The following is a 26,400-nucleotide window of genomic DNA, read 5'->3' on the forward strand; positions in this document are numbered from 1 at the left end:
AACTCAAAAATTATCGGCGTAAAATGAATATTGCTAATTTATTAAGAATCACGTCAAATTATTCGTAATCCTGTTAAAAGCGGGATTGCAGGCCCTTAACGAATGAATTGATAGGTTTCCTGTTAAACTTTTGGTTAAAAATGAACGTATTATTACGACGTTGGAATACGTGTTCATAAAAATCATAACATTTTCGCAATTTGTCATTATACATCATCACGGCAAATGCAGGTGCATGAAGACTTGTCAGGAAAAATCCTGCAATCCTGTTTTCAACAAATCAGCAATACTCATTTTTCTCCGTGTACAAATCCACATTTTATTAATAAATTTTATTATCACCAGTTTTGTTATTTATTGATCAAATTACTTATGATTTGTGTCAATTTGAAGGTCATAAAATTAATCAATACTTTAGTTCTTTCAATTACAGCCGATATTTTTCATCAATTCTCGAGAAAAACCTTCCCAACCTCTGCTCACTACGGCGGATTCGCGCGCAACACGCAAATGTATTTTGACGAAATAGTTCTTCCAAGACTTATATTTGATGCACTTACCATTAGCCGTTACCGTAGATGTTGCGGAGTTACGTTTGTTTGTCAAGCAGTTACCACGTATAAATTTAACAGTATGTCACGTTTTAGTAATAATTTTGTGTTTATCGATTACCAATAACTCCGTACACGTTCATTGTAAGTGACCACCTCTTAAATTGTATGTTATTCATTTATGTTATTTCACAATTCACTTATTTAAAATAATATACAGGGTGTATCGGCACGTACCCGACAAACTTTACCCAGCTATTCCTTAGCATATTTGGAGTAAAAAATCTTATGTGCACTTTGCTGTCCGGTAACGTTTTTTTTTAATAAAAAATTTATTATTCATATTTTCACCACATGTCACCACTGTTTTATCCTTTGTCAAAGTTTGAAAACCCATCTGGCAATATTTTATTCGAATTCCGTTGAATAATGCACGTTTGTACCTATATTGGCGCACTTTTACAATCACAACGAAATGGCACGGCACCATTCGTCTCATTATTAACTATTATTATTTAGTGTGTGCGAAAGAGCGAAGACGCTTTTCGACATACTTGCTTATAACAGCTGTTGAACACGAAAAGCAATGCCAATGACAGTGATGTAGTGTGGAAATTTTTAATTTTTTTGTTTTTAATTGAAAAAAAAATGCTACCGGACAGCAAAGTGCCCATAACATTTTTTACTCCAAATGTGCTAAGGAATAGCTGGTTAAAGTTTGTCGGATTAGTGCCGATACACCCTGTATAGTACACTTACGGAACGTTCCGGAATAGATGATACTCTCATTATCGCCCTGGACCACCTTTCAGAATTGAAACTTTGCTTGAAATGGTTTTGGTCGTGTTTGGTGGCTATTTCTGAATAGCCAGGTGCTTCCCCATCTCCTTCCTCTCCCCACTACCTGTAGCTTCACAGCGTACTCCAATTGGGGATGCCATAGTCTCGCTGGTTCCAGACAGTTGGGAGCAGTTGGGGACACAAAAAAAACAATTATGTGGGTTTCCTTGATACCTCAATTGTTCGTTCATCGGGGACACAAAGTATACTGAACATATAAGAATAGACAAATAAGCATAGACAAAAATATAACAATAAGCCGTGAGAGAGGTAATTGGATATTTTATTTATATTTATAACAAAAATTTTTAATAAAAACTAAATTACTTTTTTGCCCATTTTTATATATCAATACACGTATATAAAAATGAATGTTTCTTTGTTTGTCCCCTAATAGACTCAAAACTAGTGGACCGATTTCGCTTAAAATTCTAAAGTTTGTTCTTATTAGTATCTGGAGTGTTTAGAGAGTTATTTGAATGGTAAATGTCGGGGAGGCCTTAACGCATTATCTCTGCACTGGAATAAGATACGGAGTCGAATAAAAGTCGATACAATGTAGTTTATTTAATCGTACCAATGTGGTATATAGTCTCGAATGGTGGAAGTCGAGGACGCCCGAGGAAGTCATGGAACGATCGAGTGAAACAAAAACTTGTAACAACAAAACTTTTCAATTCTTTACAATAATATTATTTCCACCTTAAAAATAGACCCTGTTATCAGGATAGCGAGATTATAATAATAAGCATTGTAATATATTTAAATATACAGGGTGTCCGGAAACTCGTAGTACAAGCGGGAAACTGGTGAATCTACATCACATTTGGAGTCGATTTTGTAGTATATTTTTTTTTGATTTGAGCTTTTGTTATCGAGTAAATCGAGTTTGAAGTTGATTTTTTTTTGTTTTTTTTTTTTTTTTTTTTTTTAATCAAATTCTTATAAATTATTACTGAAGATCAAAGTACCCAACTAATTAAAACTATTTGAAAGTAAAACAAATGAAGAAATTCGGATTTGAAGCATTATTTTGAAATCACCCTTCATTTAACCCGGTGTAAACATAAAATATTTCTGCTCTGCAGGGTTAAAACATCTGTTGTTCAACCCTAAACACCAGAAAAAACTTTAACCCTAAAATAATTTTTTTTTTTTTTTTTGTGAAAATGCTCAAATCAAAAAACTTTATGTTTTTTAGGGTTCCCCATGTGGTGTAGATTCTCCAGTTTCCCGCTTGTACTACGAGTTTCCGGACACCGTGTATATATAATAAGCAATAATTTTCGGTAGAAATACTAGTAGGTACATATTGAATTATTTGGCGGGTAGCGAATAAGCCGACGTAGCTTAGTGGTTCAGAGCACTTAGTGGTTAGGATCACTAGAATTCACAACCTCAAAACTTTACTCTAAAACTTTCATAACCCTGAGCGACGCCGGGTACACGTCAGCTACTATATAATAATAATCATTAATCATAATCAAGGTTGCCGTATTTAAGAGCATTCAAGTCAGAGAGCATTTCCGCCTTCATAAACTTAAAGTTGGTAATTAGGTAAATAAATATTCGATATATTTGTATATACGATATCGTTCCATTTCCGGATAACAGGCAACTTACAAATAATTCAATTACATAGATTTATGTAGCCAATATTCAGCAATGTTTATTGCTGAACTCCGGTGATATTATTCAACGCTTGCGGTTTTTTCAAGTACTCCACCGGAGCATTTCTCCCGGGCTATTTGCGGTCCGATTCCAATTGTGTGCCACGACCGACTGCAGACTCCGGCAGACCTAAAGGTCAATGCACATTGCACAAGAAGCCGATCTTTATTGTACTTTAATAGATTTAATTCACCATAGTATTGTTTTACCTGGATGTAGGGATTTAGTATTGCTAATTTATTAATAATCTCTTTAAATTGATTGCAGGCCTTACCGAATTAATTAATAGGTTTCCTGATATTTTTTTATTACATTACGAATATACAGGGTTTTAAATTTAGAGGTGTTATTTTGATATTCAATCGTAAAAGATCAATGGTTTCGTTGCTTGTGTGGTACGAAGCGCCGTCTTGTTGAAAGTAAACGTTGTCCAGCTCAATACCATCCAATTCCGGCCATAAAAAATCATTAATCATCTCTCGATAGCGCAATCCATTCACCGTAACTGTTGCTCCAGCCTCATTTTCGAAAAAGTAAGGTCCAATGACTCCGCCGGACCATAAACCGCACCAAACAGTCACACGTTGAAGATAGAGAGGCTTTTCAACAATAACTCTTGGGTTTTCCGAACGCCAGATGCGACAATTTTGCTTGTTGACGAAGCCACCGAGGTGGAAATGGGCCTCATCACTCATGAAGATATGCATTTGATTCACTCAAGTGAATTTTAATAATTTCAGTGCGTTGTTGAAGCGTGTATCGTTTCATTTTTATTAATTGCGTAGTTTCTACTTGTCAAATGTCAAAAAATGACAGCTTCAAAAGTAACATCTACCGAAATAACGGGCTATTCAAAATAACACCTCTTATTGGAAAACCCTGTATTATGCGATGTCGAAACACGTCTTCAAGAAAATCAGAATGTTTTTATGATATCAAGGAAAATGCACGTGTTATTACAGACGAAATGCGAAAATATTCGGAATTTCATGAACACGTGTTCCAACATCGTGATAATATATTGGTAATTTACTAAAAGTTTATCAGAAAACCTATTGATTCATTATTAAAATAACTAATAATTTCAAGAGATTCTTAATAAATTAGCAATACTATGTGAGATAATAAACAGTAGTTAATTTAAGCCAATTATAAAACTACGATAGGACTTTCTGTCGGATGTTTCTATATTATTATTAATTTGTCAATCTTCTTTACGACGGCTCTGTTGCCTTTTTACTAAGTCTTTCAAAGTTTGCAACAATCAATCAATTGCGTAGACTTGTAGACCATCAGGCTACGAAAGCTGTCATGTTAACATTGAAATAGATTTAAGAAGAAAGAACTTTGCAATCCCATGATTAATAAGCACAGGCCTGGTGCTATTGAAGTTATTTTTTTATAAAAGCGGTGTCATTTTTTAGAAGAAAGAGTGTTATTTTTCAAAATGTCAACTACTGGTAGGTTAGCACTGTTAGTTGTTTAATTATTTTTTATTCTTATAATGCCATTTAATACCATAATGTGAATTTAAATAAATGTCTTGCGAGTCAAAGAAACGTAATGTCAACGATTGTCAAGGTAATCAGAAAACATTTAATGCAACGCTTTTCTTCTGCAATACATGCACAACCATCAGACACACACACTTACCAATAGAATGCATGATCCAGGCATCAAGTTTGAGGGTATTATTGATGTATTTAATAACACAATTTATATAACTATTATTTTTAATAACATCACTTTTAGAATCCTACAAATTATAGTAGCGTCGATAATGTAGTTTTAGTGATATGTCTTATAACTAGTATTGTCGTTTGGTAATAATTAAGTTAATTATATTTGTTCTTGGCCAAAAAAATAAATAAAAATAAAATATTACTCTTACAGTATTCTAGATCTTGCGAGTAGAATTAATTATTTTATGGATATACGCATTTACTTGCTCTTATATATTGTTATTATCATATATGTTATTAATATCATATTATGTTATTATTATATCATATTATTGTTATTAATACTTAGTATGTACTTACACCTATATTATACATTAAAAAAGCCCAAATGGGCGTCTAAATAAATAAATAAAATGCGATTTTTCTATTACATCAAGATTTGTAAGAAAAACTTTCATATAAGTTATTTATGAAACGTAGTAATCGTAAAATAATTCACTATATAAACACAAATGTAAGTTACCTTCTTTTATCGAAGGAAGGATGAAGGAAGGGCCAATGTTTTAAAATAAAGTGGTTTAAAACAAATTATTTGTTTATCTTGTAATTTTAGCTAGCCACAAAGTAAATGCGTTTTTTTCGAATGTGAAATAATAACGATTTTTCGCTCGGTGTTATTTCTCTTCTCTATTGTTAAATATGTTTGTTCTGAGAGTATGAAATAGGTTAGACTTGTGATTTCCTAATCGCCTCCACAAACATCTCACAGTAAAACATTATACTTAAAATTTCACTAGTCGTTTCGAAGGTCACAGATCTCATGCAATGTATAGGCTACATGAAAACCAATCTTTCGATTTGTTTGCCAATCCGCCAGTTGTTTGTTGTTCCCGATTGTTAGTCAGAATAAATGAGTCTGAAATGTCAACCTGAATGTCATACACTCAAGAGCCAGCACTTCCGAGCAGAATTCAACTTTATTTCGTTTTACAACGAGTGAAGAGTTAACGTAGTCTGAAGCACTGCGAAGAGTTCAATTTTTCACGGCAGTTATCTTTCAATTTGCGCCTCGAATAACCGTATCCAATAGGAAGCCCGCATGCTATCCGGAACTTCCGTATATTGGCAATTCTTGCGCTGTTTATACATAGATAATATTGACGATGCATCTGTACGGCGATGCTGTGAATTTTTCTCCGTTTAAGCGCCGAGGCATTGGCGGCCATAACGAGGTTACATCAGTTTAACGACACAGATTGTATGCACACTGCACATTTTGGCGCAGCTCGTGAAGCCGAGTAACTGGTGAAGCATGTTGGCACATTGTTATAGAGTATTCAGACGATAGTAGGGTCTTTGAATCACGCGACAAAATTACACTTTGACACAAAACCCGCGCACGAAAACACATTTCCGTAACAATTTTCCATGGAGTAATTTAGTACTTAACTGAGCAACTTGTCTGCAGACAACGTACAATTTCCAAACAGTTTTTAGTAAAATTTGGTTTAAAAGTTTGAGAAGGCATTTTTCCCTAGGTTAAATTGCAACTTCCAACTTTGCCTGCATCTAATGGTTGCTTTTACACAAAATCTTCACATAATAACAGAGTTTTACTGTACATATCCTTTTCTTCGCACTTTAATGCCATCGTTTTTTTGTTCTTTGTAACCTCCAAACTTTAAAGATTGTCGTTATTATCATTTCCAGTTGGACAATAGAACATTCCTTTAACGTATCCGTTCGAAGATAACAGTTTCGCACAAATATGTTATACATTCATTTGTTATAAGCGGTTTTTTTTACACAGTAGTATTAATTAAGTTAGTTAAAAAGTCCGTATATACAATAAATCCTTAAGTTTGTTTATTTTTCTGGATTTACAATTTATTGATGAAATTAAATGGAATGGACTAATTCTTTTCGAAGTCTTCCGCAAAGGGTATTTTTTACTTTGTGTTCGCTCAGTTTTCGTTGTAAATCCTCGATGCCTCAATGCCTCTTCCACAATAACCGTATTTTTCTTTCGTGTATCGATTGGCACGGTGGTAAATATAATGCTTCTTTAGTAGGAGTAAAAAAAAATGTAACGCATTATGTTTTCAATTGTGAAAAAAACGCCTTAACTGACGATCTGGCCCTTTTCCATTCCGAATTTACCCATAAGCCTTCTTCATATTGTCCACTCGCTGAAGAATACTTATGATCATCCAGTTAGATCCTCTCGGAACATCCTCCATTCTGTGCTCTGGGCCATTGCACATCAGTTTGAATTTTTTAAAAGTTATTTATATTTTTTACTTCTACTGTCATGTATAATCACCTCCCGAAGGTAACGCACTTTACCCCCGGACACCCTGTCTAACCACCGGACAAAGCCGTCAGCAACACGGTACCACAATGCATCATGATGAATCACAGACATAATAATCAACCCGCACTCGGTCATAGTGGGACATAAATTACATTCCATTCGGTCACTTGTCAAACTTACGTAACATTTCGTTCGGACAACTGTAATGCGGTCTGCTCTCAAAAACGGTGGAAATCGACCGACCTGTAAACGGTTCGCACGATATACCTTTTGCATAGTTTACATTAGTACATTTTTTCGTTTTATCTTTAGACACCTATAAAAAGGTGTAATTGAAACGCCGATTAGCTGACTTTGTAATTTGTGCTTTATACTTTTGCAAAATAAATTAGGTACATGCTTTGAAATGGAAATTGTAAAAAAAGCTTTTTCGTGTATATCAGTTTACAATCAGCATCAATTTATAAGGTGGTCATGTATGAATAGCCAAGTGCTTCCAAATTTATTCCTATTCTTACTTTCCTTTCAACCTTAAATAATATGATTAGGTAATTATACATTTACGTATAGTTTATATTTTAACGTGCCGAAATAGTATTATTTTTAAATTTATGAAGTGATATTTGTGTTTTTTTTATTATTAGTAATGAGAACTGTAAAATATCATCTAAAATATTAGAATAATTTTTGTCTAAATTATTAAAATTGTTATAATAGTGGGCCTTATTTGCCTCCGTTACACAAAATACGAAGGAAAAAATCACGTCGAACGGTTTCCGTAGTCAATACAAGATTATCTTGTTATATAAGTAATCTATCGGGAAATTATACGAACATCTTACGTTACAATGATTACATCCTAACAATTGAATCTTTGTTCGACCAACCGAAATATAGATTACTTTTCCGAGAATAATTCCTGCAATAATAAGATTGTGGGTAACAAGAATTTATGAATGTATTCGCCAAAAAGACTATTTTTACGAAGGTGACTCATCTTATTACCTACCTTTCACCTGTTTTTTTTAGTAACCTTATGATCCTCGTGGGAAAATCTATTAATAATGTACTTTTATATTTAACATACTTACTTCGCACCATCCCCTGAAGTCTTCGGATTCCGGCATATACATTGTTTCTGTACAGTTTTTAGCTCACGACAGCTGTTACATAAAATTAAGTAGTTTCCTAACAATTGTCTGTTATTATTACGAATATCAACTGCATACCGTTATGTAATATAAATGCACTATAAATTTTAGCTAATTAGTTCCCATCACTGTTGCAGTTGTGGATCACATAACCTTAAATAATTTTCATCTCGTGAGAGACAGAAGATTTAAAATAAATAAAACTTTCTGCCACGGAATATTCAGCGCCGCGGTTTCCCACTTGGCCACCTTGCCGCACACCATGCAATACAACATCTTGTCGGGATATATTGTGAGCATACAACGAAAAGTGGCGAAGTCAAAATCCCAGTACGTTGGCAAACTTAGACTGAATTTATTTGCAGAGACATAAACTGACGGCTTCGCAAGTCGTTTTTCTTTACGTAAGTACATGAAGCAAAATACACTAATTAAAAAAAGTATCGTAACCTGCGACACTGTGAGCCTGCTTCCATACAAAAACCGTCAATCTTGATCTGTCGACAATCTAGGACTTTGGCTTGGCCATTTTTCGCTGTATACTCACACTCACTTTATGACTACGTAAACCAGTGAATGAATATGTTTTCTTGAAAGATTTTATCATAAAAATAAGGTTCTGTCTTTTAAGTTCTATTTTAATATTGAGTTATTACTTATAGGTAAATACCTTCAGCTGGAATATGTCTTCACGCCAAGATGTCTATTTATTATTTTTGGTTGTGCCTGGTTTTATCGCATTCTTTTCTTGAAACTTTGAACATGATGTAACTACCGTGTGTATCTGTCTATGAGGGTTGGTTTGTTTTATAATTTGCATAATACTGTTTTCCCGACATTGAGTGAGGGAATTCGTGACATGTAAACTGTAGTATTCGTATCACGGTCTTCTGATATGAATCAACGCCACTCGTACTGATGTCGTGTTTTTATGTTTTCAGAGTTTTCCGTTCCTGGGAGAAAGCCTCTGTCACTTCAGTGCTCCTAGTTGCGCGCGCTCAGCAACAGGTGGCGACGAGTGACTTCCTCTCATGTTTACAAAAAGAGAAGCAACCGTCTTCTGTCGACCAAACACATAGTGAGTACAGTTTTCTACATTTTATATTCAATCTTCATTATATATTATGTATTGATCGGGATGTTTCTCTAAGTCAGTGGATCACTGGCAATTCGGGTGTTTATTTTGTATTAATGTCTTAGACCTTCGGCAATTATACTTAAAGACAATTCACATATGCACGTGGAAAAATGTTCTGATAAAAATAACACAACAAAAAAATTACAACACACCAAAAAACTATAATTCATCTAAAGAAAACCGCTTTCGCCCAGCGAAAGTTCTTTTAAATTGTTCCCAAATTGTTCAACTTACTGAGTATATTTATCCTAGGAAAACTGATAATAATTTTAAAACATTCTTTTCTCATCTTTATTTCCATTTTTTCAACATGTAAATTTACACTAATTAGTTACATTAGTTACAATATACACAATTTAGACTACGGTAAAATGGGCATGTGCCTAATGTGGTAGTCGAAATGTATGTAAAAACTTTTTACTAAAAACTTATATGAATAGAGAAAATTTAAAAAAAATTTCAAGTACGTTTCCGTCGCACCAGACGATGTCTGTTCTGAGAAGGATATAATTAATTTATTTAATTATTTTGCCATAACTTACACACATTTCAAAATAATGAAAATAAATTGTATCTGTCAGGTTGTTTTGTTTTAAATCAAATGACGACATTCCACTTTATCACAACAACTGATTCGCTTTATACAGTTTTATACAAATGGCAGTTGGTGACTAATTACGCGATTTGTTTCCGTGGTAACTTTACCTTTACACAGAAAATTGAAGCAGAACTATTTTTAGTCCTCAAAGATTTTTTTTATGTAACGTCATTTATTTATGTTCTTATATTTTATGTAATATTTATGATTTTGAATTTTTTTGAAATATACCTATATATAATTTTTTTTATTAAAGAAATAAAGTAATTACGTATAAAATCGTATTTACATTGGGCAACACACAATTAAGAGATTTGAATACTACTCTTCCATAGAAGCGTTAGCTTGTGTTATATTTTAGCCCACGGGTACTGGACCCTTGGTTTCTTGTTATGATTTGATGTTTATTTTAAAATCTGTCATTAGATTTTATTTGTATTTTTTATAATTTTATTATTTGTAGATGTAAAAAAATCTGTTGGTTTTCCTAAATAAATAAATTTATAAACATCATGATAAAAAAAGTAAGAGTTATCAATCGAATTACCAACATCCAAAACTTTAAATAAAAATAATCCCACATACCATTTCCCAAAATGTGATGTGACGAAGGGTTGGCAAGTGACGGGGCTAATACATATCGCAGTGTTACTAAGTAATGCTAAATATAATGAAATAATCCATGCTCCAGTATCTAACAGTATGGCGTCGTTTTCATTGTACATAATATCTTGTCTAATCTATAGGCGTTCCAATGCTCAATTCCTGCCTATTATCTCTTCGTGCTATAAGTAAACGGTTTGCCTTGTCGATTATGAAGCGTACTATGACGACTGCGAGATAATTCCTCGTAGAAATGGAGAGTTTTCCCACGGAAAAAGAGCCACTCAGTTTTCTCTGGTCTCATTCCGTAGCTGCCGCACGAACGCTGAACGGTGCACGGTGCACTGTGCAGGTAGCGCGGGCGTTGACTCTTCTCGTTCAAGCTATCGGTTACGGTTAGATGTTAAATCAAGTTGATAATGACAGTATCTACGTTACCACTTTATGTGCATCGTTATAAATAATGAACATGCGTAAAATGATCGTGATCTCAAAACCCATGGATGCACCGTCGTCATTCGTGTCTCGTTAACATTGAATGGTGTATTTTTGTCAACCATGAATACCGTTTAAAATGTGTTGAAGATTAAAAGTTTATTTTTCTTATTCTGATAATTGTACTAAAAATATTTAATTTTAATATTTTTGTTTACATTTGTGATGTTTTCAATACAAAAAATCTAAAACTGCATATTCAGAAGAGGTTCCAAATTACTACAAAGTCAATATGACATAGAAAACGCCAACGTCTGGTAAGACACCCGCCTCAGACACTGCCCAATCGGGTGGCGCCATAGCTACCTTGCCTTTGCACTGTACAGTCAAGGGCGGTTATCGATGTAGGCGTCAATATAACAATAAAATACAAATACCTTCTGTATCATATGTAAAAAAAACAGTGAAAATACCCTATTTTGTATTCAAAAATAATATAACTAATGCTTGCAAAACACTCCAGCATGGCCTATCTCCAAAGAGATTATATAATTATTGGTCATGCTAGTAAAACGCACCAGCATGGCCTATCTTCAAAGAGATCATATAATTATTGGCCATGCTAGTAAAATACTCCAGCATGGCCTGTCTTCAAGATTAATGACCATGCCAGTAAAACACTCCAGCATGACCTATCTTCATAGAGATTAGTCATTTGGTTGAAATGATTTATTCATTTCTTACGCACTGCAAAATTTCCACGAATCCGGGCGGAAGAAACGGTGCCTCCTCCTTTCTTTCTATATGTTAAAAACTTTGCTCTGTTCTTCTGTGCAATTAAGCAAGTTTTACTTAATTTAACAGTGAGGTGAATATTCTGTGTACTTTTAACTAACGGTCGCACTAAATTTCACACTTAACACTTCTTGAATACCTTCGTTAAGGTAGTATGATAAATGATAAGAGATCCTTGTAAAGTTATTTCGAGCTTCGGAAGTTGTAATAGTTCATATTCCGTTGACTTCCAGTACTTGCTGTAGGAGGAAGTTTTAGTTGTCGTTTTGTTTCCCATTAATCTTCATTATTTATTATTCGCTTATTACCGGCCCAACTTTATCTCTGTTATTTGAAATCGAGATATTTCTTCGTTCATTGAATATGTAATTTAATTAATATTTATGTCATTTCTGCATCGCTGAACTTGCTGATCTTTCTGAACTACAACATATAGGTAGAATAGTAAATGGAATTATTATGAATAATAACAAACGGCGCCATACAAATTAAGCAATTATTATTATGTATGGTGTTTCGAGTATTTTTGCCGTGACTCCATTGTTAAATAATGGCTACGTAATTATGGGTCTTTCCGCAGATACTGTTTTTGTCTTCAAAGAGCGTCTTAAAAGTTACCGACATCTTTGCCCGACAATTTCTTGGAGGTTTACATTTAAAGGCTTCTGACTGAGACACTCCAGTGAAGCTGCGACAGAGGCGGGTGGTTGGTTCCGCCGCCCCTAATTGGACTGATCTGTTTCCTCTGGCTGGCGGTCGGGGCGGACGGGGCGGGGTTCACGCGAGAACGCGCTGGAATTATTCAAGTGCGTTGATTTTTACATGTCACGTCGGCGAGTGAGGCATTCAGTGTGATTCTGAAAAACTCTAACGTGAGTTCTACATCTGGGGGGTATGTAAACGCCAAGAAAATAATTTTATATCATAAACGTATTAATTATGTTTCGTTTTTCGTTTTGTTTTAAAGACGTAGAAAGGAAAAGTTTTGTCTTACTCTATTCTTAATTTAACTGCGTACCCCACATTGTCATAAGTACTAGAACGCGTTATATTCTTACTAACCGAAAAAAATATAGCACGTTCCTATTTCTAGTTTTAAATCTGTTTAATTAATAAACTAATGTTCTATCTTAATACTTACTATAGACTACACAAACCATTATGACAACTTATTGATTTCATCCACCGGTTCGTCGATCACTAAAAAAAATCTATGTACACAATGCATTTGACCGATGAACGTGATGCTGCGTTAAAATGTACGTTTAGTGGTTCATAGCACTTGATCGGCAATTAGAAGGTACGAGTTCAATTCCCGTCGGTGGCATTTGTTTTTACTCATAAGGTATTTTCAAGTTGTATGAATATTTCAGGCGAGTAATTATTGCTTATAATAATTTGTTTAAACTTCCTGCATATTAAATTAAGTAATATATGTTAATTGAATGAAATTACTTAATTTAAACGATTTATCTTGCAGAAGAACCATAAGCAATTTGGTACATTTATACAAATTAATTAACGGCTCAACGGATGCACCTGACTTAACAAAGCAAACGTTCCGAGTACCAAATCGTAAAACGAGACTAATTGTTCTTTGTTTATCCGTTGAAAACACTATTTAAACTATTTCATTAATTTTCCAGTCCACAAGCTACAGAGGCTTTGAAATAAATTCAGTTCCTTTGATATTTTCATTTATTTTCCATGGTCAAATTTTAATTGGAAATTTCTTTTAATTTATTTCACTAATATCCGTAACTTACTGTTTACGCAAATTTTTACCCTTTTTAACTTTTCTTTGTTGATTGTTTTTTCTATTTACTTGGTACTTTATCTAGTACATACCTACGTTTATTTATTTTTATTTTCTTTTAATTTGTCTTTTATTGATTCTGTTACTCTCTCATTTTTTACCTTATATATACGTACTTCTTGAATATGCTGATTATATTATCACTTGTATTATTTAAAAGCCCTTAGGTCGTAAATAAATAAATAAATAATGGTTCCCCTTCAAGCAATAAATTATTTCCTGACAGATTGAATATTATACCCTTATTTTTTACTTTGCGCCATTTCGTAAATATTATTATAATTTCCCTATATTATTTATGAGAATAGAGTGTATCACGTGCAGTGCACCAGTGACCATTATTAATTATCCGTGTAATTAAATCGTATCCATTATTATTCCGTGTGCATACACGAGTCACCTGCAGCGGCCAACGAACAAACATAACAGGACAAACTGCAGCCATACAATTCCGCTCCAATTTATTTATGTGTTTCGAAATGATTTTGTTTCAATTGCTCTAATTGATCACGGATCGCATGTAGTATTATTATTTGATGGGAGATATATTTTACTCTGCTAAATAATGTTACAAATCATTTGTATTCACCACTGAATTTATTTTCACCATCTTCCTGTTTCGAAAGAACACTTCTTCAGGGCGAAAGTTTTACGAACAGTTTATTGAAAAAAAAATATAGCTAGTCATTTTTCGTCGTGTTCCTTTAAAAATAGGAAAGAGCGATTTGAAAATCATGACAAATGAGAAATATCCTATGCCGATAAAAGTATTCAATATAATTCATAAATAACCGTGTATTTAAAAACCTAGGTAATAAAAACTTATTTTTTACCTGCTATAAAATTATGCATGGAAAGGTAAGTAATTATATTCATTCAATGAAATATACATTGTTTATACAGCCCTTTAAAGAGCTTTTATAAACATGAATTTTGTTACCGAATTTCGGAATATATCCAAGGTATTTTAAATGAGCTATATTTTTCTTCTCTTTGAAGACGTCGTAAAAACAAATTCCATTTTTTGAAACTAGATAAAAAAAATACCTTTTAGATTTTAGTATTTGAAATATACAATATTTATAAATTGGAATATTTTAATTTGAACATGTAAAAAGTTAATAAAACCACGCATATTTTTACTCGACTTGTAGAAAATACGAAATTTTGAAAACACATTCCTTTTATTTATAAAATCTGCAAGAAAACTGTCACTTCACTTTTTACCTCGTTTATTCAATTAAAAATATACAAAATTATAATAATATTTACCAGAGAAAAACTAAAAACATTATTTGCACAATGTACACGTTGATTTCTTGGATGTATATTTACGTATATAAGGTATTAATGTTATAAAATAAACATCACTTCATGGAATTAGTGTTAAATTCACACGATGACAGTCAATTGATAAATAATTTGTCTGAAGTAACAATTTTTTCAAGATAGGAATCTCACGCGTCAGTCTGTCGAAAGGTGACGTTGCCAGCTCTTTTGCAGCCAATCAAATATGTTTTTGTAATAATTTGAAACTGAGCTTGTAAAGTCTTTATTCAATGTGTTGCTAACATCGTTTAACGGTTGGGAAATGTTTTTTATTAGTAAGGTTGTTAACATTTAAACTGCATAATATACGTAAAATGAATTAAAAAAATCAACCCCTTATCAGAGCTTCACCCCTCGACCACCGAGTCCATCGCCTATACTATAGGCTAGAATTTTAAAAAAAATCTGAAATTGAATAAATATGAAATAACAATAAAGATGTTTTATGTTGTGATGTGTTTTTTAGTGACCTAATCATTATAGTTAAATAAAAAAAATTGTATTTACATTTTCTGGAATTAAAAAAGTATAATAATAATTTTGAAGTAGGTATAGATATTTTTAGTAGAACATAGGGTGACGGGAGTGCGATGGGAACGGAGCTATAAACCGGGAATATACCTAATTAAGTGTAGTACCTACTTCACATTCATTATAATTGGTTATTGAGTTTTCTGTATTTGATTTGTGTTGCTCCCGAGTTATCGAGTTTTACCCTGTTATTATTACGATATATATTATTTCCCATAGAAACCATTAATTATAACCACTTGATGAATTAATTCAAATTATCAAAACTTTTAGATGGAAGACTTGTTTCTGATTTGACTTTTATTTTTAAGTGGTTAATGATATTATAGACAGTCCTGATTTACTTAACCTAATTACCATCCATATACTAGAAATACTATAACGTTTTCTTTAATAGTAACAACAATGTCATGACTGAGTCCTAGATTACCTAGATTGCACGCAGTTGACAATACTTTCTCAGAAATAGTAGATGTGTTCAACACAAGTACAAATCGTACTGGAGAATATAGGGAAATCAATGATATAACAATTCATTGGTAAATAGAGTTTTACCATAATCAGTAGTCGTGTAAATTGACTTATTAATGTTAAAATCACGGAGCATTTACGTGGCGGCGCGGGGCCGCCGGTCACCTTCGAATCTTTGAGTTCGTTCGTGGTCGGAAGATTTTGGGCGACATCGACAGTCGCCACACCCCCATCCTTAAAATATTGCACACTGATATTGCAAGGAATGTAGACTTTATTTATATATAACTCAATAGTCCGAATGCGCTTTTGGTCTTTCGTCAACAAAGGGCGCCACGGGGCGCGCGGATAATTTTCTCATATCCAAATCTTAATGTACAATCTTGTGCACCCGTTCAATTGACATCCCACAAGCCTCAGAAATATCCTTAACAGTCAATCGACGATCTTCCATCACAGTTTGATGCACTAAATCGACAATTTCATAAAGTTTAGCTGTTTTAGGGCGCCCGGAATCGTCTAAAATGCTCGTACCACCTCGTTTGAATTTGACAATTGCAAATGAAGGAGAGGCTTCACCTTATACAGAGTCATCTTCTTTTATTTCCCGAGTCTTCCCTTTGAAATGAAGGAATTTTATCACTGCGCGATACTCAATTCTCTGCATTGTTGACAAACGATGTCAGCTGACAACTTTCGAAGAGTCTCATAGACAAACTAATGATCAGAATGACTTGAAATTTTTACGGTTTACAAGTTCAAGGCCATATATCGGACGGCGATTTGTAACTGTAGAAAAGTTTTTTTCTACAGTTACTTTAGGTCGGTGAGGACGGAAACTTTTCAAATTACCCTCGTATAATAAAACCATTTTGAACTTTAAAGCAGTTTTTATAGGCCTGACTCTATTTCTATTTCTAGTTATATTTAAAAATGCTCGATTATTTCAAAGACTAAGATGTGTTGTATTCGCAGCATTTAATTAAAGAATCTAAATATTTACTAAGCGATCAAATTTTCCAATAAACAACACATGGTTTTGCATTACAAGTGGTGCTGTTATGCCCTCAGAATGATTTATTAACCACAACTCCATCGTTAAAGAAGTGATTATTGGTTATTCCATTCAAAAACCACGGTTTAACTGTGAATGATGAATGAGCGACGACCGCCACTACTTGTTGGCTGTGTTATAACATCCATTGTATTATAGTATAGCACGACCGCATTAGCCGCCCCACTTTTAGTTAATGGTGTTGTTAACTTCAACCAACCAACCAACCAACTTCTTGTTGCCTTTTGCTTTCCGCGAGATGATGTGTGAATTCTCGGAATTAATCACTCATTTACCACACGGAGCACGACTTCTTCTACATATTACATACTTACTACCTAATCTTACCAACAAACAGTCAAGTTACTTTGCTTTTATGATCTGATTTTGTCATTGACTCTATTATTATGTTTTGACTGCCGTACAGTCATGGAGAAAACTTACTGATATAAAATATTTTTACTATTTTTTAAATCTGGTCAAGTTATTCGTTTTCCTGTTAAAAACGGGACTGTGGGCTTTTAACGAATTAAGTCAGATTTCATAACAGTCTATCAGTAAATTACGAATATGTTATTATGTCGGAACAAGTGTTCATAAAAAATATAATATTTTCACTTTTCGTCCATTTTATTTATTTGGACAAGCGGAACTCCATGAACACGTGATATGTGCCAAATGACTATTTTTATCAGGAAATGGTATGCAATCACATTTTTAACACTATTTTAATAAATCAGCCTTACTCATTTTTCTCCATGTAGGACCTTCTCACAATACTTCTACACATGCATAATAGGTACAAGGTACGTTAGGACAATAGGCGGGTGTGTCTTGAGGCAATAATAGTCATAATTATGATTAACAATAAAAAATTCTTCTTTTGGACACTTACTTTCGTGTTTTATTTCGTTTTTATCGCATAATCATATGATACTTCAGCGTAATATATACAGTTAATTATAGATTACTTCTATAAAACAACGTTATTGCCGTTTTTTTTAATTTTACGTGGTTCGACTACAGCCATAAGGTTAAAAACAATGTTTAACACTGTTCAATAGATATATGTTAGCATCTAGCTGTTTTTTACTGAAAATCTCTCTTCGGTTCAAATTATCTAATTATATTATATATGTTTTTTAGATTTTCACGGCTAAAAGTATTATAGTGATTTGTTTTTGGGGTATTATGCCGTGTTACGCGTAATGTGTAACGTAACGTGTAATCTGACTACTCATCTACCCTGGTGATGGACACTTCAATGCTGTCCGAAACGTTGGCTAAAGAAGGAGATAGCGCAACACGGCATAATACCTCAAAAACAAATCACTATAATATTTAAAATATTCTTCAAAAAGTTGACGCCTTGAGGTCGTTATTTCGAAATCATTGTTGGAATTTTTTTTTCAACTTACACTTACGTACATAAATTACCATATTAAAATTAATAAAAGTGTAATGCGTTTGCTACTTGTTCCAATTTGGAGATATTCTCAGTATCGCCATGGTGAGACGTCGCTTTTTAGCGTAGACACGGCTTGAAATATACTATTATACTTCCCGACCTTCCACTTCCTTCAACCACCCAACATTGCACGTTCAAATTAAAAACAAACACCCCCACAAAAAAATTAACATTTCTAGAAAAAAAATTCCAATTTTCCGCAGTCCTTTATGATAGTTGACTGCATTTTCCTCGGTGCAACATGAGATTAATAGAAAAAAACTGTTAAACGAATGGGTTGCGAAATTCATCTGGGGTTTGACCATAATCAGCCGCAAGTCACGTACACCCTTAATTAAAAACTTTTCGCCAAGGTCTTCCTCGGAAACTATTCGCACATTCTCTTCTGTGAATAACGACCGCGCGCTACGGTAAATTGCCATTACACTTTTAGAATGAGCGAGACAATGTTTGTTCCATGGATGCACTCCGAGGGTGGGTGATGGGTGATCAGGGCGGCGGTGTTTAATTAAACGGGCAAGTTCCGCCCTGAGCTCTGCACTGGGCGGCTGACTGGCCCACCGCCTACGCGAGTACACGCGAGCCGCCCACCAAAGGAACAAACTGCTGTCTGAATCCCAAGGCGTCTGATTTTGCAAGATGAATGCTGGATGTGCAGACGTTTCGGGTAATTGGACCATTAATCTCAAATCTAATAACCGGCGTCCAAGTCCATTCGAATGTTCTCTCCATTCACTTTAAGTTGCCACGATGTTTAACAGAATCGCAGACATAGAATTGAACAAAAGCACTTTGTGTCTACACTTAAAACTCGATTCATGAAATTTGCGTAGCTGTTTCTTTCTGAAACTACTTATGGTCTACGCAAACATATTCAACATAATTTCTATCATTTCTTCAAAGTTTTTAAATGTCTATTTTATTTCTTCAATAATTGCAAAATCACTTTTTGGCGTTATTTTATCTTTGTAATCAAAAAGGATCGACATGTTTCAAAACCAATGGTTTCTTCGTCAGGATAAACTTATAATGAAAATTAACAAATTTAAAAATACCCTGTAAAAATATCTCCATTACTGTCGTGGTGAGAAATATGATCTAAACGGTGTTAGAAAGAGAACACACCGCTCTTTATGTTCAAATCTAGAAGTTAACCACAGTAACATTAAAATGTGCACCTTTGTGAAACCAAACCATTGCGACCGCAATTTGAGAAAAATAGAATTTTTTATTCATCATTTTTATATGAAACGAAATAAAACTGAGATGACTTTAACATTTATAATAAATTTGTCTAATTCAATAAGTATGTTTTTTTTATATTTTTTCATTATCAGTAATTTTAGTTACAATGCACGTAAAGTGAACCATTTAAATTTTTATTTTATGTTTTCATTCAAAATTTTAACTTTTTGAAAATAAATATTTTTTCAATAATAAAATTTGAAAGCGTATTTCATCACCTTTCAAAAGCAGTCTTTTCGGTTACGTTCAGAAATATTCCATTTATTTGGATTTTATTGCAAAACGGAAATTCTCCAAACTTCTGACAGAATAGGACTGAGGCCTGAGGAGATAGACACAAAATTTTTTGAAAACAATAGACTTTACCCACTATTCTATTTTTAAATTTATATAAATTATATTCGTAAATTACATATCTACATAAATATGTTTTAACTTAACTGTGAGTAAGGAGTCTTGAGTACACGGACTAAAATGAGAACGGGTTTTTCTTATCAAGATACTGTTAAAAATGTGACTACATGAACAATTTCCGAAATAATATTAGTCTATTATATTATATATACACGTGTTCACGCAGGTGCCCTTGTCCGAATGAATATTATGGACGAGATGCAAAACTATTATTATTTTTAAGAACACGTGTTCCTAATAACATATTCGTGCTTTAGTGATAGTTTGTTTGGAAACTCGTAGTACAAACGTGAAACTGGTGAATCTTTTTTAAAGTATATACCGCACGAGTGTTTCAACTACTTCCAACCATCTCGAGCCAGTGAAAATTGTTTTTTTTTATGGGAAAATAAACATTGGAATTTCGAAAAAGGTATATTTTTTTACTTCTTTCATCGTACAAAATCACCTCCCGAAATTAGCACACTTTACCACGGACACCCTTTATATTTACTATTCGCCAACAAGAACCTTTCGAGAGCTGATTTCCATTTTTTTTTGTTGATTTTTTTTAATAAATTTAAAATAAATCAAATTTAATAATGTTATAATAATTATTAAGTTCTACAAGTATTTCTGTTATTTTTACAGTTTTTAATGTGACAGCTGTTTCGACTTTTGAGGCCATTATCAAACTGTCAGACAGACAACTAGACAGTTTGATAATGGCCTCAAAAGCCGAAACAGCTGTCACATTAAAAACTGTAAAAATACTTGCAGAACTTAATAATTATTATAACATTATTAAATTTGATTTATTTTAAATTTATTTAAAAAAATTAAAATGGAGTTCTACGAATTAAACACCAAAACAATAAATAAAAAAGCTGATTTCCATGCGATATATGGTTTTTGATCGGATTTTTTCGAAATCACATGTATACTGTAATTTTTAAATTGAAGTGTGTTAAATTTCATCAATAAGTCTCAACTTTCTGCTTTAACTGGTGGGAAAAGTTTAGTTTTTCGAAATCGCTTGTAAATAGTGACCTTCCTCGTGTGTCGAAGGTCAAGTGTCAAGTCATTTTCATCAATCTCAGAATAAAACTGTAGATTTGTTCAATGTCTTCTTTATATAGATTTGGATAATAATTAAAAAATAATTGATAAAATTTACTTACGCACGCCGGATTTTTACCCGCGTTTTCCGGATTTGTAGTTGAGAGACTTCCCACGAGCCCTTGACCACGGAGGCCGTCTTGGCAATATTACGCGAAAGGGGTTAAGAGGAAGCTACAAGCCAAAAATGTGTATATTCTTAGTTTACCTTATATTGTAGGTAATATGCATTAAAATCGCTTGACAAACGGAGTCTAGAAACGTTCAAGCACCAAACTGGTTTTTATTTATTTTGTAAATAATTTTATTAGAAAGCAAAAAAGGTAATCAATTCAAACTGTCACAGATAATCTTAGCTATAATAATTTTTTTTTAAGTTGTTTTCTTTACGCGTTCATACATTTCTATTGAAAAAACATATTTTTTAGTAGTTTACATTTAAATTTTTAACTGAGTAATTTATTTTTTTATTTGTATTCTACTCAAGCGAAGCGATAGGAAAACCTTCAATTTACCTTAAAAATATTTTTTGGTATTCATAATGTACACCAATTCGTTATAAAGATTAATCAAAATAGTGATTTGGCATTAAGCTGCGCCTTAAGCTCCTGCTTTTCAGGACATCATTAGCATTCAAAGTATCATGTAGTAATATGAAGTCACGTCATCTCTGTGGATTCTTTTTTCCTTTACTCGTCTTCCTCGTGACATGTTTTATTTTCTAGTCTCGGATTTAGGAAGCCGGCTGAGTGCACTCAAGCTCTGATGGTACCACCCTGACCTCGCAGCGCCTGTACCACAAGTGGATGCCTCCAGTCTGCCATCCCCTATAATTGCACTGAGCGTATCCTGTTCGTTCTTGGATTGGTGACCGCGTAGAGTACTCTAAGTAATGGCCAGATTCAACTACTGCTGGTTACTGTAACTACCGAAGTATAGGGTGATGCACATACACTCACAGAATTTTATAAAATGATGTGAAAAGTTAGAAACGTTGTTTTTTTTTATAGCGATGTATTTTTGGGCTAGCATGCTATTATTATTCCTCCTTCTTTAGCCAACGTTTCGGACAGCATTGTGGTGTAAAGCGTGTCAATCCTTATGAAGCCTTTATTTCAGAATAGTAATTAATTAAATGAATGTGGTTTTTTGCGCTTAGTTTTGGTGAAGCCGTTAAGTACGGGATAACAAGAACTATTAAGCTTAGCTCCGTCGTCTGTATATATATTAATGAAGTTTTTTTGTGTATTTCAATTGCCTCCGTAATTATCCGTGTATTATGCTTCATACACTTGGAAACAAAATATATAGTTCAATCGATGTCTATCATTTCCAATCGGTTTCCAAATTTAAAACCAAAATATTATAACTTTTAAAATAAAACAATAAACATCTAGCTATTGCACCTCTTATTGAATTATTTCCTCAAGATCGACAAAACAGGCTTATACCTACAAACTATCATGTTTATATTTGCTTTTTGCTTGGTTTTATATGTCTAACGGTGAATGTTATATTATTGCTTTACTATTCTATATTTATAATCTGCACAATATTTTTTTATATAAACTATGTAAAATGGCTGACCGATCGCCCTCGATTTAGCAGGCCACTACAACCAGTCAAACGCAGTATAATTGTTAACAATACTGCCAATAATAATTATTTCGTTAGCTTTCTTACTCAAAGGCCTCATACACTATGTGTCGTATTGTATCATGTTACTGCTGCCACTACCTAGCATTTACATATAAACTTATTAACTAATTTACTACATTTCTTATTAACTAATTTAAGTCTGTATAACTTAGGAGTAGTATGTAGGTAACATATTATAACTTCCTGTTATAATATGTCAAATGGATATGGTTATATGTATTTTTACTATTACTTTTGTGAATTTGCAATCTTCAGAATATTATTTTTTTATTAACTATGTATGTAAAAGCCCAATGAGCGTATAAATAAATAAATAAATAAATTATATTAACTGTGAAAATTTCAAATCATATGCGTTGTTATTGCTTCATGGGTGGATACTGCTGTAATTAAGTAACCCTTGTGGATTAAGGGCTGAAGGTGGGATGCTCAACTGGAACTCGGATGATTCGAGGTAGAAATCTCGGTGGACAGCGGCTTACCTTTTATTCAGAACAAGGTGAATGTGTACGTATGTATAACAATTCTAAGAATAGCTATAATATTTTTGATTTCATAGTTTTTCATACTTGAAAGCTAGATTGAAAAAGTATAATTACTTCATTCGAAATTCATATGACACAAGATTTTAAGATGTTATAAGTTTTAAACAATAACAAAAAAGTATCATTATTTTATTTTATTTATAATGATACATAATACAGTGTTATGTTTTAAAAGGGTAGTCCTGCAAAGCTGTCACATGGCTGCATGTCTGCCAGTTCTATCTTAACATTTTGTCTTATTTTATAATAATTAGGATAATAAAGAAACAGGAAAAGAACAAAAAAATATGTATGGTATCATATAAAATTTTGAATTGTAAATAAAAATGTAATTGTAATTATTGTTAGTCTGTATGCCTGAGTGAGTGATCAAATTAAGTGTAGAGGGATGTAATGAACTTCGGAAGGTCGGAGACTATGGAATAATAGTGAACGTATGTCTATGATGAATGTACGACGCGAACGTAGGTATAAATATCTGGTACGCGTGTTCAACGTCCGCTTATCATCTTGATCGTCTTACCAGTTGTACTTTATATACTTATGGTCTCTTAGTTATTAATTATTGTACATTTCACCAAATAAAACACAGACGTTATAAATAAGTTAAATTCAATTATATTACTCATCAACATGGCAGATTTTGATGGGCACTGTAACGCTATTCGAAACGTTGGTTAAATAAGGAGGAAGCGCCACAAGGCATAATACCCCAAAAATAAATCACCCCAATAACTTTGTCCGTGAAAATCTCAAAATCATGTTGTTATCAAAACTTTACCTGAAGCACCAAAAATTAACCAAGTAACGAATGATTAACTCTTTAATAATTTGCTTGTTTTTTTAAATATTTTAATTCGTTGGTAAATAATTAAAATCATACTCTTATATTCCCCGGTACGCGAATGACCCAATCACGGGACAGTTCATTAGTGGCTGCTTCTAGTCACTAAAGAAAGACTCAGGTTTTGTTTAGCCACTGGGGAACGAACTATATTTAACGCATTTTGCTTTGTGGAGCCCGGTCCCTTTACAAACTGACTGAACATTGGTCTTAATTAGAGGTCCCCGCAAAATCACAGACCTACTGTGGAAAGGGTAGGTATCTATCTGGTCCGGAGTCGACCCATTATGGAAGTCTTCAAGTTAGGGAAGACCATCAAATTAACTAAATTTCTTTTTAACGGTCTTGAGCACTTCCTTTCTTCTCCAGCCGTACTGAAAACCAGGTGATTTGTCTTCAGTTAAAGTTAATGCTAGAAGTGCCTGTCAGTTTTTGGTAATTTTGATTTAGGTACCAGAAAGTACTCTCAAACTTCCCTAATTTGATTCCTCTAAATATCTTGGCCAGGTACTCTAGATTAATAAAATAGTGACATATCTAATGTAGAAGGTAAAATATTATTTCTTTTTTTTTTACTCGAAGAAATCGATAAATAATCTTCATTTCTGAGCGATTCATAAATTTGACAATTAACACTTCTGATAAAAAGCCACAGATATATTCCTACCCAATTAATTTTTTTCTTTCGTTTTGTGAAATAAAATGGGCGAGAATTTTCCCAAAAAATAAACTTCAAGAGTCATGAAAAGTTATAAAAAGTTCCAAGGAAAAAATGCTCAAAGCTTTTAAAACATAATCTATTTTTTTATGAATCTTAAATAATATAGTAAGAGCATAGGCTTTGACTTACTTGAATAATTATTACATGTTCATTTTTTGGCTTGTTTATAAGATGTAAAATTACATTAATTGATGAAGATAAAAATTAACAAATAGTTGAATTTTATCTAGTAGGTTTTATCTAATAGCCTAGTAGCAAGGCCGACTACGCGACGTGTTTTGAAGTGTCACGTGATTAAGTCAGTGCCATCGAACAGCGACAGTGTACTAATTGAACAATAACAAACGACGGTGATCGCTATTGATACTCGATGTTACTGCTAATTTGTGCTTCGTTTTACCGCAGACATATGTGGTATATAACAGTGATTTTTACTTAGCGACAGCACAGACTTCGTAATTTTGCGGTCGCGCGCCCATGCCTGTACCCTAGTCGACATTGTTCATTATACTGACGTATTTCGTTTGACTCCAACAAATGTGAAGAGCCTAACATTAAAGTTGTTCGCCCCGATGATGGTCACCGTAACGCTGGCCGAAACGTTTTCTAAAGAAGGAGAAAATGCAACACACCTGAATAACCAAAAAAAAAATCAAGAAAAGTACCTAATGTTGTATGGTGGGGTTCTTATCACAAGACTACCCCAGAGCCTTTAAATGTTACACATAAATTAATTTAAAAAATAATGTGAAAGTTAAGTTAAGTTTTTTGTATTCGCCACAGTTATTAAATAGTGAAAGTAAAATTATTTCAATAAGGCAGTAGTACATAATACAGGTTCTTAAGTTTTTTGTATTCGCCACAGTTATTAAATAGTGAAAGTAAAATTATGTCAATAAGGCAGTTGTACATAATACAGGTTCTTAAGTTTTTTGTATTCGCCACAGTTATTAAATAGTGAAAGTAAAATTATGTCAATAAGGCAGTTGTACATAATACAGGCTCTTAAGTTTTTTGTATTCGCCACAGTTATTAAATAGTGAAAGTAAAATTATGTCAATAAGGCAGTTGTACATAATACAGGCTCTTAAGTTTTTTTGTTTTCCCCACAGTTATTAAATAGTGAAAGTAAAATTATGTCAATAAGGCAGTTGTACATAATACAGGCTCTTAAGTTTTTTGTTTTCCCCACAGTTATTAAATAGTGAAAGTAAAATTATGTCAATAAGGCAGTTGTACATAAAACAGGCTCTTTGTAATTTTTTCAACATTGATACTGCCAAAGGATCACAGCAAGTGCGCACCACTAGATTGGGTTCTTCTTTAGTGTATCAGCCGGTGAATACCAGAACATCCTTTTTACAGAGGAGTTTTTTTATAAAGCTCCATTGCTTTATAATATGCTCTGTGAAAATATAAAAAAATAT

At 33.2% G+C, this 26,400-nt stretch overlaps 1 protein-coding gene across 3 annotated transcripts in view; it reads left to right on the plus strand.

The window, feature by feature from the left end:
- Positions 1-26,400, plus strand: part of LOC149421895 (protein-tyrosine sulfotransferase-like) — a 399,323-nt gene that overhangs the window by 219,094 nt on the left and 153,829 nt on the right. For all 3 annotated transcript variants that reach the window (XM_089634138.1, XM_089634137.1, XM_089634139.1), the window contains one exon: positions 9,151-9,287. The gene's annotated coding sequence lies outside the window, so the exon portion shown is untranslated. The remainder of the gene's footprint in view (positions 1-9,150; positions 9,288-26,400) is intronic.

This window comes from Hesperophylax consimilis, chromosome 8 (assembly GCF_061612785.1).
Source record: "Hesperophylax consimilis isolate HC1 chromosome 8, BYU_Hcon_1.0, whole genome shotgun sequence".
In the NCBI taxonomy this organism is placed as follows: Eukaryota; Metazoa; Arthropoda; class Insecta; order Trichoptera; family Limnephilidae; genus Hesperophylax; species Hesperophylax consimilis.